Here is a 17968-nt window from a genome sequence, read left to right on the forward strand (position 1 = left end):
GGGAAACACCTGGTTCTTGATGATGTCTCTGACCACTAAATTAACCAGACAGAACTACCCTACTTCCAGACTCCTCATTAGTTAAATTACTCTTAACAAATTACAAGCTGTTACTTGCAGCTGAACGCTTTCATTTCCAGTCATTTTACCACATTATTGTAGTTTAATTCTCTGAACAGTATCTATCATTATTTGATTTTCATGTGGTTTCCCCATAAAATACATGATCCAAAGAATGCAAAGACCTTGTCTATCTTGTTCACCATTGTATTTAAAGTGTTTAGAATAGTGCCAATAGATGTTGGCACTACTAGATGTCCAGTAAATATCAATATCTGTTGAATGAATACAAGAGAAAACTCTAAAGGATTTTAAGTGTCCACATTGTGTAGGATCAACTAAAACAAACTGACTCTATTTCTAATGTTTTTTACACTAATTTTACTACATTAAAAAATTTTTTTATTTAAAATAGCAACACTGAAAAGAGGGTGGAGACAAGACCCAACTGTGAGTTTTATGGAAGTACCTTTGTGGCAGATTTAAAACATGACCAGAAGTTTTTTGACACTCCTCTCTTTGACAGGTAGGATCTATGTCTCCAGTCACTGGCTCTAGACTCTGTGACTACCTGACCAATGGAATACTCCAGAGGTGACAATGTACCAATTTTTAAGGTTAGGCCTCTTCAGAAACTGGCAGCTTCCACTTCATATCTCTTGTAATGTTCACTCTTGGTACCCAGTCATCATTTCATGAGAAAGACAAGCAGCCCATGGAGAGATCATGTGGAGAGGAATGAGGTCCCCAGCCCTCAGCCCCAGCAGGCATTTGTGCCAGCTCCAACTTACTGGCCATGTGAGTCAGCCACATTGGAAGTGGATCCACCAGCCCCCAGGTCAATCTGTCCAGTTGGCTGAAACCAACTGGAGCAGAGATGAGCCTTCCCTGCCAAGCACTGAACACATTGAAAACCTGTGAGTTAAATGATTATTGCTGTAAACCAGTAGGTTTGGGAGTGGTTTGCTATGCAGCAATAGATAACTGTAACAGCCTTCAACAGAAAAGGGCAGAAAGATGCTTAGAGAAGAGCAGCTTAAATTTGGTTACAAAGGGGAAACTATGGTAGTTATAAGTATGGTAGTGAAGGACTGAGAAATGAAAGGGTGAATGAATTATATATTTTATCATGTGATGAAAGTTAATAGTTAAAAGCTGCTTTGAGATTGTTGGGGCAATGGTGCCACCAAGGAATATATCTGCCCACTATATCACCATGTGGCATTTAACTTTCTGTGTCAAATTTGCTGGGCTATGGTACCCAGATATTAGGTCAAACATCATTCTAGATGCTTCTGTAAAGATATTTCTTTTACATGAAATTGACATTTAAATCAGTAGACTTTGAGTAAAACAGCTTACCCTCTATAATGTGGGTGAGCCTCATCTAATCAGTCGAAGGCCTTAATAGGAAAAAAGACTGACCTCCTTCGAGCAAAAGGGATTCTGTCAGTAGACTGCCTTTGGATTTAAATTGCAATTCCTCCCTGGATCTCCAGCCTGCCAGCCTGCCAGCCCCTCCCCTGCAGATTTTGGACTTGCCAGCCTCTACATTGTGAGAGCAAATTACTTTAAATAAGGCCAATCTCTCTCAACCTCTCTCTCTTTCTTGTCATTCACACACACACACACACACACACACACACACACACACACACACACACCCTATTGGTTCTGTTTTTCTGGAAACCCCTAATATAAATTGCTTCTTCTTTGCATAAAGCTTTGTAGTTTTCAAAGACTATTCATATGTATTTTCTTATTGGATGTCCACAATCTTGAAAGGTAGCAGAAGGAAAATTTCAAGTTAAAGAATTCTTCCAATGCCACAAGGCTGCTAAGTGGCAGAGCCTGGGCTAGAACTCATAATCATCTGATTCTTGGTACAGATTATTGGTGCTATATCATCCTGCCTTCTATATGAACTTTGACACATTCTCATGCAATCTAAGCCCATATTCTGATGAATGGATAAACTTTGAGGACATTATGCTAAGTGAAATAAGCCAGTCACAAAGGACAAATACTGCTTGATTACACTCTTATGAGGTACTTAAAGTAGTCAAATTCATGGAGACAGAAAGTAGAATGGTGCCAGGGGCTAGGAGGAGTAGGAAATGGGGTATTATTGTTTAACATCTACAGAGTTTCAGTTTTGCAAGATGAAAATTGTTCTGCAGATGGATGGTGGTAATGGTTGCACAACAATGTGAATATCTTAATGCAATTGTTTTGTCTTCCCCACTAGAATATAATCTTCATTAAGACAAGGACTGTATTAAGGGACTGTGCACTTAAAAGTGATTAAAATGATAAATTTTATGTTATATATATTTACCACAATTAAAAATAAATTTAAAAAAAATGAATACCAAAAACCCTCAAAACAAACAAGCAAACAAACAAACAAAAAACCACGAAAATCCCATCCAGCATTTATTATAAGGCCTCAGATTGCATTTTCAAAGTTATTTTTCAACATCACCTTGATTTAGGAAATTTTTACCTCTCACTACTCTCCAATACCACTGGGAATTTTTAAAGTAACTTGTTTCTTTTCTGCATGTTCTCATTCATTGATTTATTTAATCAGGTATTCTTTCAACCAATAAATATTATTGTCTATTCTGTGCCAGGCACTGAGGAAACTGCAGTGAATGAGGCAAATGCAGCTCCTGTCTAAATGGAAATTACATTCTCCATTAAGAAGGCAGAAAACAATAATAAGACAGAAAACAGATAATAATAAGTGTAATGGAGAAGGAAGGGGAGGAAGAGAAGAAGGGGAATGACAAGGAAGCGTGGAAGATGAAGGAAAAAAGAAAGCAGGATAAGGAAGAGGACTTAATGGAGAGGAAAGGACTATTTTAGATTAGCGTCATGCCTTCCTCTGTTTCATGGGCAAAAGACACCTACAATTCAGAAATGGAAGGCTTCAGTCTGAAAATAGTAGGTTCAGTGACAGAACCCTGAGTCGCAGGGGTAATACCTTCCTGGGAAGAAGGAGAAGAATTTACAAGAATTATGCTTGACTCTCGGTGAATCTAATTCCATGGTAAAAGTGTTCGTGTAGACACACAAGAAAGGCTTATTAACAAAATTTCAAACATTATGAGAATTTTGCTTCACTTTAACAAAGAAGCTTAAAAAAAATAAACATCCATCTTGCGTATGGGAAAAAGACTTGATGCTTTAAAATAGTCTTTAACTTAACATCCCTTGGTTAAAAGCAAACACAAACATGTCAGCCCTAGAGAGCATGATTCTCCCCTCAGAATCAATGGGAAAGCAAGGCCATGCATTTTCTTTCTTTTTTTTTTTTTTTTTTTTTTTTGCGGTACGCGGGCCTCTCACTGTTGTGGCCTCTCCCGTTGCAGAGCACAGGCTCCGGACGCGCAGGCTCAGCGGCCATGGCTCACGGGCCCAGCCGCTCCGCGGCATGTGGGATCTTCCCGGACCGGGGCACGAACCCGTGTCCCCTGACTCGGCAGGCGGACTCTCAACCACTGCGCCACCAGGGAAGCCCAAGGCCATGCATTTTCAATAGTGGACATGAAATTCAATTTGATTCACAATAGTCCAGGCAGATTTTTCCCAAGTTATTTTTATATTAAGGTATGCTTGAAAAATTTCAATGCAGATTTAGGTTTAAGTTTCCCAGACATAGTAAGTAATTGCTAGAGTAATGAGTTCTTATGTCTTAATTTGGTCTGCTCCAGATGTTAACATCTAGATTTGTTTGTTTTTCATTCTCCACCCCTCTGCATTTCCTTACAAAACAGAACATTTGTAAATGTTCTGGGGTTTTTTTTGTTGTTGTTTTTGTTTGTTTGTTTGTTTTTTATTGGGGAGTGCAAGAAAGAGGGAAGAATAGTGTGGGCAAGAACTAGGGTCTCACCTGCTGTGCCAATTTGACCAGCTTGTCTGCTGGAACGAAGCTGGGGGAGGACCAGTTTTTACCTTCACAGAAGTTATACTGGCCTTTCTATATTTGCAGGATAGTGTGGTCCTAAGGAAATGCATTCAGGGCTGTTGGTATGCTTCCCCCAAGGCAGGATACTGTATCGGTGGTCCTCTTTGAGTGGGAAATAAACTTCCTGTGGCAGAGTTGGCTGTGCTGTCCACAACTCAGCTTACTCCCCTGCCCCCATATTTATTGAACCCAGGGAATAAGTCCTATCCTATAAAACCAGCACAACTGAATAACGGTTAGGAAAAACTTGACTTATACATCCAAGTTAATAAAGTAATATACTGATGGAATATATTAATGAGAACCTGCATTTTAGACCCAGCTGGTGAGCAGCTGGATGGCAGCTGGGAGATCTGAAGTTGTTCTCCAACAGATAAGGGAGACCTTACTGAAGGGCAATGGTTCTCAAATTTTAGTATGCATGGAATCAGCTGGAGTGCTTGCTAAAAATGCAGATGCCATGGTCACGGGTCTAAGAATTCTGAGCCAGAAGAACTTGGAGAGGACCCAGAAATCTGCCTTTCAATAAGCAGCCTCAGGTGATCCTGACGCAGGTGGTGGTAAAAACCACAGTTTGAGAAGTACTGCTCCTCAGAGTTACTAATATCGTCATTCAAAATCTTCAGCAGCTGAAAAAGATAAACAGGCTTTCAACCCATCTTTCTGCTTGGTTTTTGATAGCCGAGTCCAATCCACAGCTGGTAAAGAGGTTGGATAATGACCACAGATAGGTTTTATCCCTTGAGGCAGAATGCTTAATATGGTTTGGGGACTTCCATTTCTGCCCCATCAATAAGGGGGCTGGAAGGCAGCCATAGATGGGGCTTGAAATCCAGCTGGCACAAAAGTTGGAAGACAATCTTCAATGAGGTCTGGGTTCAATATCTAACTGCTAAAGAGCTTGGCTGTCTGCCTTCTGTTATGCAATCAATCTCCAATTGATACAGCGCTTTGAAAACATATGAGCAACATGGGTTAAATCCAGAAACTGTAAAGAACTTAGATAAAAGTTCTAAGACCTAAAGTTTGGTCCCCAAATGGCGTGGAGTTTGGACAATATTTGAGAATGAATTTAATCCTCAAATGGTAAGAGTTTTGGATGTCAGGAGTGAGATCTGGGTTCAATCTCTTGTCATTAAAAAGCTTGGAAGACTAGCTTGGGGGTCTGGTTTCAATCGTAAGATGGTAAAGAGTTCAAATGACAACAATGGTTTCTAGGTTCAAGTGAAAGCTGACAAACAGCTTGAAATAAACTGCAAGATCTGGGTTCAATCTCAAAATGTTAAGGGTTTAGATAATTGTCATGAGAAATGAGTTCAGCTTAGAGGATTCTAAAGTCCAGGTGAGGTAGCTAAGAATCTGCACCAGATGATTAGAGACAACTCGTGGTCATGATCCACATGGGGAAAGGATTTAGATAGTGGCTACTCTTTTCTGATTATGAGAGAGAGAGAGAGAAGGTGCCCATATACCACTGACTTAGGGCTACATATTTAGCTAATGTGGAAAGAAGCTTGAATTCCAACCATGGGGTAAGAAAATGTACATACAAGTACTAGGTCATGGACTACTTTTGCAAAAGAATATTTTTTAAACATCTTTGTTGGAGTATAATTGCTTTATAATGGTGTGTTAGTTTCTGCTGTATCACAAAGTGAATCAGCTATATGTATACATATATCCCCATATCCCCTCCCTCTTGCGTCTCCCTCCCACCCTCCCTATCCCACCCCTCTAGGTGGTCACAAAGCACCAAGCTGAGCTCCCTGTGCTATGAGGCTGCTTCCCACTAGCTATCTATTTTATATTTGGTAGTGTATATATGTCCATGCCACTCTCTGACTTCATCCCAGCTTACCTTTCCCCCTCCCCGTGTCCTCAAGCCCATTCTCTACATCTGCATCTTTATTCCTGTCCTGCCCCAAGGTTCTTCAGAACCTTTTTTTTTTTATATTCCATATATGTGTGTTAGAACATGGTATTTGTTTTTCTCTTTCTGACTTACTTCACTCTGTATGACAGACTCTAGGTCCATCCACCTCACTACAAATAACTCAATTTTGTTTCTTTTTATGGTTGAGTAATATTCCATTGTATATATGTGCCACATCTTCTTTATCCATTCATCAGTCGATGGACACTTAGGTTGCTTCCATGTCCTGGTTATTGTAAATAGTGCTGCAATGAACATTGTGGTACATGACCCTTTTTGAATTATGGTTTTCTCAGGGTATATGCCCAGTAGTGGGATTGCTGGGTCATCTGGTAGTTCTATTTTTAGTTTTTTAAGGAATCTCCATACTGTTCTCCATAGTGGCTGTATCGCAAAAGAATATTATGGGACTTCTCCAGATCCATAACCATGGAGACACAGGCACCCGGCCTGGAAATGTGATTCCTGAAATAATGGAGCTCTTGTGCCAGGACTTTGCTGACAGAATGACTGTTTTATATGGCTAAGAAAGCAGATGTCTGAAAAGCACTGAAATCTATGATGTGTATTCCTAAGTGGGATGACAGCTGGCACCACTGCATAAAATCTTGTTCTTACTTTTACAGTTTCACTAATACTCCTCTTTCTGATTATTCCAATTTATCAACAAACAGCAGTTTCTGGAAACTTTTTAAAGCATACTGAAATAGTCAAGAGGCAGACAGCTCTCCAAACACCTAACAATCCATGAGGCTCTTAGAGAGACAAAAATAGAACAAGATCCCTTAGGGAAGAAGCAAAAATCAAGCCATGACTACCAACTAGTCTTCTTCCTAGAGATCTTTATTCTTTGACCTGACAATTCAAGGTAAATTCAAAAAAGATGGCTTCATTAGGGGACAAGTTTAGATCATGGATATATCTGCCAAAACCTTCTGTGCTTCTTAAATCTGAACATGTTCTGAAGAATACCTTTTAAGGAATAACCATGCTCAGACTTCTGGAATATAGTAGGCATTTAAGACATTGTTATTGAAATAATATTGTTATTAATATGTAATATTTACTGAGCACTTATTATATGTCTGGTACAGAATGAAGTATTTTATGTAGTAACTTATTCAACCCTTAACATACCCCTGTAAAGTAAGTCTTGTTATTGTCCTCATTTTATAGATAAGAAAACTGAGACGTAGATGTTAAGCAAGTTACCTAATGTTACAGAGGCATTGCTGTATTCAACACACCACTTTTTCCTAGGCACAATGGAAGACTACATTTCCCAGCATCCCTCACAATTAAGTTGCAATAAGGTGATTAAATTCAGTCAATGAGGAATGTGGGTAGAAGTGATATATACTACTTTGGTGCCTAGACTTTTAAAGCATCTGGTACAATCCTCAAATTTTTTATAATCCTGTCACAGTAAACTCTAAGTAAACTTAGAGTCCAGTGCATCAGATGATATAACAAGATGGACATGCCCTGCTTAACATGCCTCAATCAGACTTTAAGCAAAAAATAAACTTAATTGTGTTGAAGTATTTCAACAAATCTAAGATGATACTGACTGTATTATCCACAATTATTTTATATATCACAGAAAGAAAAAACAATGTTTCCAAATAAATAATGGCACCCAACTAATTGTAAGATACACACTTATTTCAGAAATGCTGATTGTGAAAAAATGACAGGACTCACTACCAGGACTCAGGAAGCAATTTCAAGAGGCTCCAACTAGTTAAGATAGAGCAATATAGCTTCTAAAAGGATAATAATTGCAATTTATTGGAACACATGAAATATATTTAAGTCCATTAATCCATAGCAATATTTTAAAAACCAATTGATCAAATTTGGGGGATAATAGAGAACCAATTAATTATCTGGATAATTGGTAAATAAGGGAAAAGAATCATTTATTCTATCTTTTCTGTATTAACTGTACCACTAAGTACACAGTAGATGTGGGAAACAGATTTTTATAAAAGTATTCCAATCAATAAATTTAAAATAAATGATAGAATATCACCAGTTTGCAGCCTTCAATGATTTAATGCATTTGGGCACTGAGCATCAATAGCTGCTATCACCATAAAAAAGATGGGCATCATGTCCCTCTTGATGAAAAAAATCTCAAAACCACCTACAGACTTGCCCAGAGATTCTCTAAAGACCCTGGTACCCTTTCAGGGGATCTGTGAGGTCCTTACCTTTCCAACAACATCTGTGTTGAAAATAGCAGGTTTTCTTCATACACTTCAGATAAAAAAACATAATGCAACAGATTGAATGTGAAAGCAGATATGATAATCCAGCTGCCTTCTATTAAGCCACACATTAAAGGGATTTGCAATAAGACAATGTCATTCTTCTCACCATTTTTTTATTTGGTAAAATATAGTTATTTATGATTTTTAAATGCTATTTATATGTTAACATGTAATTATTATTATTTTTAAATGGAATATTACATAAATATTTTTAAATTTCTCAGTTTTAATTTTGAATATAGCAAATATTGATAAATATGACTCACACAAACAAAAGGTTTTGGGGGCCTCTTCTCTTCAAAATTTTTAAGAAATAAAGCAATCCTGAAATTAAAATGTTTGAGAACTGTTGGTCTTACCAAAGAGATCAAACCTGAGTCTGATCAAGCCTTTGGATCCAGTTATCAATTCTCAGGCAATACAGAGGAGAGAGGAACACGTTGAACAGCAACATAAGTATGTAATCAGCACAAATCAGACTATGGGAAATTCTACAAGTCAAATACCCTGGATTCTTCCACAGACAAACTGTAAGGAATAAAAAAGGATGAAGGGAGAACTTATGAAAAGAGACTGCAAAGACATGAATATTTTTTAATGGGGCAAGGCTAAACTAGTATTTAGGGATACACACTTGGATGACAAAAATATAAAAAAATACAAGAAGTGATTGCTATAGTGTTTACTTTGGAGGGAGGGAAGGGGGTTAATTGTGGTGGGGCACACTGAAGAGATTCAGCATGACGAAAAAGTTTTATTTCTTGACCTCAGTGGTGGTTTTATAAGGGTGTTCAGCATATAATAACTCATCAAACCCTAAAGAGCCCATCTTAGAATCAATAAGGTATGGCAGGTTCCTGCACCACTCAATCCTCTCCAGTGCAGGAATGAGTACAAAGCTTGTCAGCTTAACCATTATGCTATACTGATGGATGTGTTACAACGTGAAAAGACCACTCTTCAACTACATATTTAAAAGAAAATGGAATGCTAGCTATATGCCTCTCGAGTTCTTCTGCCTGTAACTCTCTAATCATGGGTTCCCACACCTTTTCTTTGGAACCTAAACCACCTTTGAAAATAAAATAATGTTTCACATGTTTAGTCAGCCTCCTTGAGATCCTTGAAGTATCCCATGCAAATCTCTGGCACAGACCCTGGCATACTTTGCTATCTTTATCCATTTACAATCTATCTGCCTCCTTGCAGTGGACTGGCACAAAGCAGGTTCTCCAGAAACCAATTACACAATGATCTGACAAACTTTAAAGCAGCTTCTGTTAAGAATTCACAGATTTCTGAGCCAGATGCATGGAAACTCATGCCATTCATTCTGTTCCTCCAACCTAGAGCCTATCTATTCTTTCTTCATGCACTTTTCTTAAAAACTTGCTTCTCTGGTTTATAAGCTTATAGTATGTTAGACCTGACAAATTAGAAACAGAGAGGGATGGCTATAGACTTTCAACTCAGCAAATGTGTATTGTGTACCTGTTATGTGCAATACACTTAAATGATGGAAGGTAAAAATAACAGCCTCAAAGAGAGAGAGAGAGGAGATAGAGAAACAAACCAAAATAATAAATTTTGAATGATTGAATAATAATAACATACCTAATATTTAAAAAGAAAGGGAAGGGGCTTCTCTGGTGGCACAGTGGTTAAGAATGTGCCTGCCAATGCAGGGCACACGGGTTCGAGCCCTGGTCCGGGAAGATCCCACATGCCGTGGAGCAACTAAGCCCATGCGCCACAACTACTGAGCCTGCACTCTAGAGCCCGTGAGCCACAACTACTGAAGCCCACGCACCTAGAGTCTGTGCTCTGCAACAAGAAAAGCCATCGCAATGAGAAGCCAGCACACCGCAATGAAGAGTAGCCCCTGATCACCACAACTAGAGAAAGCCTGCGTGCAGCAATGAAAACCCAATGCAGCCAAAAATAAATAAATAAAAATAGATAAATTTATTTTAAAAAAAAGAAAGGGAAGGAGGAAGGTGAGAAGGAAGGGAAGAAGGAAGGAAGAGAGGGACAGAGAGAGAGGAGAGGGAAGAAGAAAGAAAGGGCAAAGAAAGAAAAAAATAGATGCCCTACCAGAATTTTTTCAATATAGTGTATGTATCAGTCAGAGTTCAACCAGAGAAGCAGAACCAGTAGGAGAGACAGAGAGACAGAAACAGAGACAGAGACAACAGTATAAAAGAATGTGGGAAAGTGTCCATTCCCCTATTTTATCCATGCTACTGGCCTCCTAACCTCTCAGCTGACCTCCTTTTAGGCAGAGCTCTCCTGACAATGCACATAGGGGCACATATACAGTCTTCAGCTGGCTACAGGAATTTAGAAATTTAGGATCTAGTCTATATTTAAAATTCATAAACCATCTAGAGAAGTTAATATAAAACTGTAATAGATAAGTTCTAGAAATAGACCAGTGAAAAATATGTGACTCAAATTTTACTACAGTGTCTTTACTAATGTAGGTAATGAGCCATATAAAGAACATTCACTTCATTCATCTAGACTGTATAGATTACATGGCCAAAACCAAAGTCATGCAACATTAAGCCTAAAAATTTGAATGCAGAACTTAGGAGAGGTAATTTTCTCCTGTTACTGACATCTAGTAACTCAACTCACATAGCTGTTGCATTTGATAATAGTTATGAGGCTCTAAACTCTTATCAGATTCAAACCCTTCCCAAACCTCACTGGTATTCTGTTCTTGAAAGATATGATGGAGATTAAAAAAAGAAACATTATAAAAAGGTGAATAATACTTTTGTAACCATAAATTAAAATTCATCATTCATCTATTAAGTATAATAGAACATTCAGAATGTTCAAGACAGCATACTAAGTTCTAGGAGGTAGAAACAAAGATGAAATATGATCTGGAACCCAGTCTTCCAGATCCTTACAATTTATTAGGAGAGATAGGACATAAACATACATCTTTATAATGAAAGGTATGCTGGTTAAGTCACCCAAGTAAAGTATAGTGAAAAAGCTACTGGAGTTCAAAAAAGACAGGACTTACTTTCAGTTGGAGGAAGAGGTGATGATGGTAAAAGAAAATTTCCAAGAGAGGCATTCAAGATCATCTTTGAGAAGAAGAAATGGGAGGAACTAATTACATTTTAAAACATTTTACAAAGCATTTTAAAAATATAAATTTGCACTTAAAAATATATTCTTATTTAAACCTTATGACAATCTTCAGTTGGATTTCATTTTTTTGCATATAAGGACATTGAGGTTTGGAGAAATTCAGTGACTTGTTCAAGATCCTACAGCTGGTGAACTTAATCTCAAGTTGTCTTATTTCATGTTCATTGTTCATTCCAGTAGACAAATTATCCTTTAATTAAGAAAATCTCCTATCAGGATGGGGCAGGAAATCATTTACAAGGAAAAATGAGTTAATAGTTCAGCTGTATTATATAATGGGTAAAAGGAGAAGAGTAGAAAACATGGTTGAAAATAGGCAGGGGTAGACGGCAGGTCTGGAAGAGCAAACTATTGAGTCTGGACTTTATCCTTAAATGTTAAAAAGTTCTGAGCAGAGGTGTGCCATGAAGTCTGAAAGTATAAAGGGAGAATAAGTCTGAAAGCACCATGAAAATGGACGGGAGAGGTGATAGGCTAGAGGCAGAGATAGCGGTTGGGAGCTATTTCAATATTGTAAGAGAGATAATAAAGGCTTGGGTGAGGATGATGACAGTAGGAATAGAGATCACGGGGCCAGAGAAGACTGTACAGGGCTTGAAAACTGACTGGATTTGGGAGGAGACAAAAGAAAAAGTAGGCTCCAGAGATGACTCCAAATTTTCAAGACTGAGTGGCTCAGAGGAGGATAGTGTCATTGATCTAAACAAGAAATGCAGAAGAAAAAAATGTTTGGGAAGATGATAAGTCGACTTTTAGCCATACTGAGACAAGTGAGAGTGGTTAAAGAAATTAGCACATCTAGCCTGGAACTAAGAAAATGAGAGGGAGTCAAGATACCCATGTTTATTTAAAGGTCTGTCACTTAACTTTAAGAGAAAAAATGTTTTAATCTACTGTACACAGCATTGAATTAATCATAATTCTTGGTTCATGACACACTGTAATTATTATTTAGTCAACTAATTAACACTTAAGAACTCAGGACCCGGAGGAAGATGGCGGAAGAGTAAGACGCGGAGATCACCTTCCTCCCCACAGATACATCAGAAATTCATCTACACGTGGAACAACTCCTACAGAACACCTACTGAACGCTGACAGAAGACCTCAGACCCCCCAAAAGGCAAGAAACTCCCCACATACCTGGGTAGGGCAAAAGAAAAAAAGAATAAACAGAGACAATAGGATAGGGACGGGACCTGCACCAGTGGGAGGGAGCCGTGAAGGAGGGAAGGTCTCTACACACTACAAGCCCCTTCGCGGGCGGAGACTGCAGGTGGCGGAGGGGGAAAGCTTCGGAGTAGCGGAGGAGAGCACAGCCACAGGGGTGCGGAGGGCAAAGCGGAGAGATTCTGGCACAGAGGATCGGTGCCCTCAGGCACACACCAGCCCGAGAGGCTTGTCTGCTCGGCCGCCGGGGCGGGCGGGGTTGGGAGCTGAGGCTCGGGTATCGGCTTTCAGTCGGAGCGCAGGGAGAGGACTGGGGCTGGCGGCAGGAAGAGAGCCTGAAGGGGTTAGTGCACCACGGCTAGCCCGGAGGGAGTCCGGGGAAAGGGTCTGGAGCTACCGAAGAGGCAAGAGACTTTTTTCCCTTTTGTTTCCTGGTGCGCGAGGAGAGGGCATTAAGAGGGCTGCTTGGGGAAGCGCCGGAGACAGGCGCGAGCCGCGGGTAAGGCGCGGACCTCGGAGACAGGCGTGGGACGCTGGGGCTGCCGCCGCTGCCGCCGCCGCCGCCGCCGCCGCCGCCGCCGCCGCCGCCGCCGCCGCCGCCGCAGCGGGGCCTGTGTGCGAGCGCGGGTCACTGTCCGCCCCGCCTTCCGGGGGGCCTGTGCACCCCGCCACTGCCGGGGTCCCGGAACCCGGGGACGGCTTTCCCGGGAAAGCGCCACGGACTGCTGCAACGTCACGCCACGGACTGCTGCAACGTCACGCCGGCCTCTGCCGCCGCAGGCCCGCCCCACACTGCGCGCCCCTCCCTCCCCTCTGCCTGAGTGAGCCAGAGACCCCGAATCAGCGGCTCCTTTAAACCCGTCCTGTCTGAGCGAAGAACGGACGCCCTCCGGCGACCTACGCGCAGAGGCGGGGCCAGGTCCAAGGCTGAGACCCGGGAGTTGTGAGAGCAGAGACAGGGAAATCTCTCTGTGCAGCCTCGGAGGCAGCGGATTAAAGCTCCACGGTCCATTTGATGTGCCCTGCGTCTGTGGAGTGCATGAATGGACAGCGAATCATCCCAAATTGAGGAAGTGGACTTTGAGGACAAGATTTAAGACTTTCCCCCCTTTTTCCTCTTTTTACAACGAATTATCCCAAATTAAGGAGGTGGACTTAGCAAGATTTCAGACTTCTCGCCCTTTTCCTCTTTTTACAACGAATTATCCCAAATTGAGGAGGTGGACTTGGAGAGCAAGATTTTTTATTTTTCCCCCTGCTCTCTTTTTGTGAATGTGTATGTGTAATCTTCTGTGTAAGATTCTCTCTGTATAGCTTTGCTTCCACCATATGTCCCAGGGTTCTATCGGTCTGTGTTTTTTTTCAATAATTACTTTTTAATTTTAGTAACGCTACTATATTTCATACTTTATTCTATTTTTACTTTACCAGCTCTTTCTTTTTCTCCTACCTTCCCTTCCTCCCTCCCTCCCTCCGCTCCTCCTTTCCTTCTTTCTTTTTCTTTCCTCCCTCCCTCCCTCCCACCCTTCTTCTTTCCACTTTCTTTTTCTTTCCTTCCTCCCTCCCTCCCTCCTGTATTTCTTTCTTTCTTTCCTTCCTCCCTCCCTCCCTCCCTTCTTCCATTCACTCTTCCTTTTGCTTTCATTCCTCCCCCCTCGCTCCTTTCTTTCCTTCTTTCTTTCCATCCTTCCTCCCTCCCTCCTTTCTCTCTTCCTTCCTTTCTTCCCTTCTTCCTTTCTTTCCCTCTCTCTTTCTTTCTTCTAATAATTCTTTCTTTCTACTTTTTCTCCCTGTTATTCTGAGCCGGGTGGATGAAAGGCTCTTGGTGCTGCAGCCAGGAGTCAGTGCTGTGCCTCTGAAGTGGGAGAGCCAACTTCAGGACACGGGTCCATAAGAGACCTCCCAGCTCCACATAATATCAAGCAGCGAAAATCTCCCAGAGATCTCCATCTCAACACCAGCACCCAGCTTCAGTCAACGACCAGCAAGCTACAGTGCTGGTCACCCTATGCCAAGCAACTAGCAAAGCAGGAACACAACCCCACCCATTAGCAGAGAGGCTACCTAAAAACATAATAAGGCCACAGGCACCCCAAAACACACCACCACACGTGGACCTGTCCACCAGAAAGACAAGATCGAGCCTCAACCACCAGAACACAGGCATTAGTCCCCCCCACCAGGAAGCCTACACAACCTACTGAAACAACCTTAGCCACTGGGGACAGACACCAAAAACAACGGGAACTACGAATTTGCAGCCTGCAAAAAGGAGACCCCAAACACAGTAACATAAGCAAAATGAGAAGACAGAAAAACACACAGCAGGAGAAGGAGCAAGATAAAAACCTACCAGACCTAACAAATGAAGAGGTAATAGGCAGTCTACCTGAAAAAGAATTCAGAATAATGATAGTAAAGCTGATCCAAGATTCTATTTCGAAGATCCATAATCTTGGAAATAGAATAGACAAAATGCAAGAAACAGTTAACAAGGACCTAGAAGAACTAAAGATGAATCAAGCATCGATTAAAAACACAATAAATGAAATGAAAAATACTCTAGATGGGATCAATAGCAGAATAACTGAGGCAGAAGAACGGATAAGTGAGGTGGAAGATAAAATAGTGGAAATAACGGATGCAGAGCAAAATAAAGAAAAAAGAATGAAAAGAACAGAGGACAGTCTCAGAGACCTCTGGGACAATATTAAATGCACCAACATTCGAATTACAGGGGTTCCAGAAGAAGAAGAGAAAAAGAAAGGGACTGAGAAAATATTTGAAGAGATTATAGTTGAAAACTTCCCTAATATGGGAAAGGAAATAGTTAATCAAGTCCAGGAGGCACAGAGAGTCCCATATAGAATAAATCCAAGGAGAAATACGCCAAGACACATATTAATCAAACTGTCAAAAATTAAACACAAAGAAATCATATTAAAAGCAGCAAGGGCAAAACAACAAATAACACACAAGGGAATCCCCATCAGGTTAACAGCTGATCTCTCAGCAGAAACTCTGCAAGCCAGAAGGGAGTGGCAGGACATAATTAAAGTGATGAAGGAGAGAAACCTGCAACCAAGATTACTCTACCCAGCAAGGATCTCATTCAGATTTGATGGAGAAATTAAAACCTTTACAGACAAGCAAAAGCTGAGAGAGTTCAGCACCACCAAACCAGCTTTACAACAAATGCTAAAGGAACTTCTCTAGGCAAGAAACACAACAGAAGGAATATACCTACAATAACGAACCCAAAGCAATTAAGGAAATGGGAATAGGAACATACATATCAATAATTACCTTAGATGTAAATGGACTAAATTCTCCCACCAAAAGACACAGAGTGGCTGAATGGATACAAAAACAAGACCCATATATATGCTGTCTACAAGAGACCCACTTCAGACCTAGAGACACATACAGATTGAAAGTAAGGGGATGGAAAAAGATATTCCATGCAAATGGAAATCAAAAGAAAGCTGGAGTAGCAATTCTTATATCAGACAAAATAGACTTTAAAATAAAGACTATTAGAAGAGACAAAGAAGGACACTACATAACGATAAAGGGATCGATCCAAGAAGAAGATATAACAATTGTAAATATTTATGCACCCAACATAGGAGCACCTCAATACATAAGGCAAATACTAACAGCCATAAAAGGGGAAATCGACAGTAACACAATCATAGTAGGGGACTTTAACACCCCACTTTCACCAATGGACAGATCATCCAAAATGAAAATAAATAAGGAAACACAAGCTTTAAATGATACATTAAACAAGATGGACTTAGTTGATATTTATAGGACATTCCATCCAAAAACAACAGAATACACATTTTTCTCAAGTGCTCATGGAACATCCTCCAGGATAGATCATATCTTGGGTCACAAATCAAGCCTTGGTAAATTTAAGAAAATTGAAATTGTATCAAGTATCTTTTCTGACCACAATGCTATGAGACTAGACATCAATTACAGGAAAAGATCTGTAAAAAATACAAACACATGGAGGCTAAAGAATACACTACTCAATAACGAAGTGATCACTGAAGAAATCAAAGAGGAAATTAAAAAATACCTAGAAACAAATGACAATGGAGACACGACGACCCAAAACCTATGGGACGCAGCAAAAGCAGTTCTAAGGGGGAAGTTTATAGCAATACAATCCCACCTTAAGAAACAGGAAACATTTCGAGTAAACAACCTGACCCTGCACCTAAAGCAATTACAGAAAGAAGAACAAAAACCCCCCAAAGTTAGCAGAAGGAAAGAAGTCATAAAGATCAGATCAGAAATAAATGAAAAAGAAATGAAGGAAACGATAGCAAAGATCAACCAAACTAAAAGCTGGTTCTTTGAGAAGATAAACAAAATTGACAACCCATTAGCCAGACTCATCAAGAAAAGAAGGGCGAAGACTCAAATCAATAGAATTAGAAATGAAAAAGGAGAAGTAACAACTGACACTGCAGAAATACAAAAGATCATGAGAGATTACTATAAGCAACTCTATGCCAATAAAATGGACAACCTGGAAGAAATGGACAATTCTTAGAAATGCACAACCTGCCAAGACTGACTCAGGAAGAAATAGAAAATATGAATAGACCAATCACAAGCACTGAAATTGAAACTGTGATTAAAAATCTTCCATCAAACAAAAGCCCAGGACCAGATGGCTTCACAGGCGAATTCTATCAAACATTTAGAGAAGAGCTAACACCCATCCTTCTCAAACTCTTCCAAACAATATCAGAGGAAGGAACACTCCCAAACTCATTCTACGAGGCCACCATCACCTTGATACCCAAACCAGGCAAGGATGTCACAAAGAAAGAAAACTACAGGCCAATATCACTGATGAACATAGATGCAAAAATCCTCAACAAAATACTAGCAAACAGAATCCAACAGCACATTAAAAGGATCATACACCATGATCAAGTGGGGTTTATTCCAGGAATGCAAGGATTCTTCAATATACGCAAATCAATCAATGTGATACACCATATTAACAAGTTGAAGGAGAAAAACCATATGATCATCTCAATAGATGCAGAGAAAGCTTTCGACAAAATTCAACACCCATTTATGATAAAAACCCTGCAGAAAGTAGGCATAGAGGGAACTTTCCTCAACATACTAAGGGCCATATATGACAAACCCACAGCCAACATTGTCCTCAATGGTGAAAAACTGAAACCATTTCCACTAAGATCAGGAACAAGACAAGGCTGCCCACTCTCACCACTCTTATTCAACATAGTTTTGGAAGTTTTAGCCACAGCAATCAGAGAAGAAAAGGAAATAAAAGGAATCCAAATTGGAAAAGGAGAAGTAAAGCTGTCACTGTTTGCAGATGACATGATA

General features: G+C 40.2%; 2 protein-coding genes across 5 annotated transcripts in view; one reads left to right on the forward strand and one right to left on the reverse strand.

Annotated features, from left to right (window-relative positions):
• The window catches only part of HPSE2 (heparanase 2 (inactive)), a gene marked incomplete at both ends in the record, with an annotated part of 561691 nt that overhangs the window by 286908 nt on the left and 256815 nt on the right, over positions 1 to 17968 (reverse strand). The gene's annotated exons all lie outside the window — the stretch shown is intronic.
• The window catches only part of CNNM1 (cyclin and CBS domain divalent metal cation transport mediator 1), a gene marked incomplete at both ends in the record, with an annotated part of 392548 nt that continues 387737 nt past the window's right edge, over positions 13158 to 17968 (forward strand). The window contains one exon of the mRNA XM_079714931.1: positions 13158 to 13198. The remainder of the gene's footprint in view (positions 13199 to 17968) is intronic.

The sequence above is a fragment of the Hyperoodon ampullatus genome (assembly GCF_949752795.1).
Source record: "Hyperoodon ampullatus genome assembly, chromosome: 1".
In the NCBI taxonomy this organism is placed as follows: domain Eukaryota; kingdom Metazoa; phylum Chordata; class Mammalia; order Artiodactyla; family Ziphiidae; genus Hyperoodon; species Hyperoodon ampullatus.